Source organism: Euprymna scolopes, chromosome 21 (genome assembly GCF_053919585.1).
Source record: "Euprymna scolopes isolate OS-2025 chromosome 21, ASM5391958v1, whole genome shotgun sequence".
In the NCBI taxonomy this organism is placed as follows: Eukaryota; Metazoa; Mollusca; class Cephalopoda; order Sepiida; family Sepiolidae; genus Euprymna; species Euprymna scolopes.
In genome coordinates, this window is record NC_136502.1 from 112,914,984 (window position 1) to 112,918,654 (window position 3,671).

The 3,671-nt window shown below is 36.1% G+C and overlaps 1 pseudogene; it reads left to right on the forward strand.

Annotated features, from left to right (window-relative positions):
* Positions 1-2,791: 2,791 nt before the first annotated feature.
* LOC145243291 (U2 spliceosomal RNA) lies at positions 2,792-2,929 on the forward strand (annotated as a pseudogene).
* The last annotated feature ends 742 nt before the right edge of the window (positions 2,930-3,671 follow it).

Consider the following 3,671-nt stretch of genomic DNA (forward strand, 5'->3'; position numbering starts at 1 on the left):
TTCATCCAGCAAAAAAATCCGATATTAAAATAAAAATAGTCTTTCTTCTCTTGTAGATAAAAAAAATAATTATTATAGAGGAATATTTTATGTTACACCGGTGTAACCTTGGCCAGTGTAACGTAAAATATTCCCCTGTAAAAATTCTTCTTTTCTATCTATAAGATAAGAATATTTTTAAGATCGTCAGCTGACGTGATATTGTAAACAAACACAGACTGAATTGGATGAATTAACATTATTATTTTTTAATTGTTTTTTGCAAATTAGTCCACCGGGCAAATGATTCCTCGTAATCTATATAATATAAATCTTACCTGTCTGTTTAAATGCATGTATGTATGTATGTTTGTATGTCTGCCTAAAACTTTCGACAGAGGCGACGGATTTTCATGAGAACAGTATCGTTTTGAAGCTCGACCCTTCGGACGAAAAATATCGAGAAATTGGCTAAAATCATTAATTCCATCACCCTCAACGGGGCACTTTTATACAAGGAGGGGGTTGCTTTTTTTCACTGATATTTTCGAAAGTCACCCTTCTTTTTGATTGACTAGCCATAATTTAAATCTTTGCCACTTCCGGTTTGGCAATGGACACAACGGCAAAGACGTCACTTTTTTTTCATGTTCTTTTCCTCCTTTGCAGCACGGGTTCGAGCCTACCTGCCTACTACCACTTTGTTTTTGTTTTTTTTTGCTCAACACACACACCTCCAAACACCCGAGCAACGCCGGGCACCTAGGCTAGTATATAATAATCAATAGAGGATCGATTCTATAATAATACGCACATGGAAAGTGTTCAACTGAGCTTCAATCTATGGTCCCCCCTCGCCAAACTTTCACAAGAAACACTCGTCTAGCTGTAAACACTATCAATAATTTCCCCCACTCTTTATCTGTGTCTAAACCTAAACGTAGATTCCATGAACAAAGCTTCTTTCTTAGAACTGCACGCCTGTGGAATTGTCTTCCGTTTTCCTGCTTTCCGGCTGACTACAATATGGTTGTGTTCAAGTCTAAAGTAAATAAGTTCTTGATGAGCCGTTCCATATAAGTTATTAAATTTACCAAATTTTCATTACTAATGATTACTATATTGACCAATTTCTACTGTACACTCTTTAACCCTTATCCTTGAGTGGCCTCTGGGCCTTGATAATGTGGTGATGCCTTTGTAAAAAAAAAAAAAAAAAAAAAAATCTGCATGAATTAAAATATCATGTTTAAGTGTATTGTATGACCGGGCAACGCCGGGCGTCCATCTAGCTAATAAATAAATGAATAAATAAATAAAAACATGAATTACAAGTTATTGTGAAAATTTAGAAAACTGAATGTTATAGAATTTTTTTATCAAATGATGAAAATAATTATTTGCGGAAGATTCTTAGACATTGGTTGTAAATACAACTTGTTCATAGAAAACTTACTACATTTCTGAATTTTTTGAGATGAGGATTGGTTATTCTTATTATTCGGAATCTTTGAACTACTGTTCTTATCTTGAGTGTCATTTTCACAACGTTTCGGTCGATGTAACCTCTGACCTTCTTCAAGTATATATTGTCAAACTCAGGAATTTGGATGGAATTTTGAACCGGACCCTATATTTACCTAATGGGGGTAGCATACTCTTGTTCCATCAGCCATGACATGAATAGAGGTCCTAAGGAATTCGCAATGGTATTTTTCAGTCACCCAAACTGAGAATTGAACCATCAACCTTCAGGAGAATATCACTTTTACAATTAATTTTTCCAAATCCTCTAACCACTGTGCCATGGTGGACCTGTAGCACAGTTACTTAAGACCTCTATCCAGTCATGGCTGACCGAACGAGAGCAAGCTACCTCCATGAAGTAAAATAAAGGGTTTGTCCAAATTCCCTGAGTTTGACAAGATACACTTGAAAAAGGTCCCAATTTACATCGACCGAAATGTTACGAAGGATGCATAGGGTGGAATTTTGCTGCTTGTCGATTTAGTCAAAAGTATTTACGTCGAGGGGTTATTTAGTAATTGTTTATAGTGATGATGTCCACGTTTCAATAAATTCTTTGTTCAATTCGGGTCGTCGTTTTTGTGGACATTTTTAGTCGCGTGCAAGCAACTCTATACGTTGGTCTGTCTGTCGGTCTGTCGGTAACACTTTTGTGCTTGGCCTTTTTGGTTAAGATCAAAGGTCTGTTGTTAATAGATGCTGTTCTTAGTTTTTTAAGCTTTTCTTGGCCTTTTGGCCAAGTTTTTTTTTTTTCCCCCGCCCTCGACACAAATGAATTATTGTACCATTTTTATTGTTATCTTTTTTGTTTTTACACGTCAATAAAAAATGTTTTAAAATTGGGAGTTAAGTAGGATGTCCCCCAGTATGAAAGGGTAAATGCGGTATTATGGTGAAAGATACTAGCTGGGAGAAACTTTTGATTTTGTTTAGTTCTGGAGTGACAAGAATGATCAACGACACCCACAATCCTCCCTTTTGAGTTGGCCATGTGCTGAAGTTTTTTGTTCATTGTTGATTTTCAATGTATTTTTAACATGAATAAAGGATTTAATATCTCTAAGTGTAGTATCTGTTCCGGCAGATTCTGTAAGCAAAGACCATATGTGGGGGTGACCCCACATATAAGACCCTGGTCAAAGTAGGGGCAACCCTTCATAACAATTGTCACTATCCAGCTCCCCTACTCCCCGGGGAGTTGGTCCCCATTTCCCCTTCACTCCTCACATTAAAAATCGGCCTTGTGCCTAATTTGCTCGATGGGGGAGCAAATAAATACCTCCCCCCCTTTTCTTGGCCTTTTGGCCACGATCAAAGTGTAGTATCTGTTCTTACTACATGCTGTACTTATGTTTGTAACTTTGTGACATAAACTGGGGGATCACGTTTCTGTATTAATTATAATGTAAAATGATGACCCACTTTACAACCAGTCAGTCTCAAAGCCATTCAAGTCATTTTCCAGATCATTCAAGTTGTTTTTGAAAGATTCCAGTTATTTTTTAAGCATTCAAGTCATTCTTAAGGTCATTCAATTCATCCTTAAGTTCATTAAAGTCATTCTAAGTCATTTACTTTTTATTTATTTAAGTCATTTCAGCCCATTTTTCGATCATTTTAGTTTGTCTTTAAGAATTTCATGTCAATCCTACATTCACGCATTCATTCATTACACGAGAGCATGCGACTAATGGCTAACGGCCTTAATTCCAAGATTGCTATTCTTTCACCAGTTCATGGCTAAACTAATAAAAATGAATAAAAGAATAAAAGAAAGAATCTTTGTGATGTTTTCTTTACAGTTTTACCATTTTCATTTCTAAATATATTATCGCGTCTACATTTTAGCATTTCGATAAGTTGTTTTTTTGCTCCCCCCGACAAAAGGAGGATGGACCTGTAAATTCACCCCTGTCCATTCGTTCATTCTTCTGTCCGCACTTTTCTTAATAATTACGCCTTGGAATTTTTAAAAATTTAGTACAAACATTAAACATGATATGAGTAAAAAAGTAACAGAACGGATTTTCCGGGAAAACTCCAGTTGCCCCCGCCCTCCTAGGGGTGCCTTTCAGGTTTAAATGGCTAAAATTGACACTTTTGTGCTTATTAAAAAAATTTGATGCCTTGGACTTTTATAAAACTCTCTGAAAAGTTGTAACTAA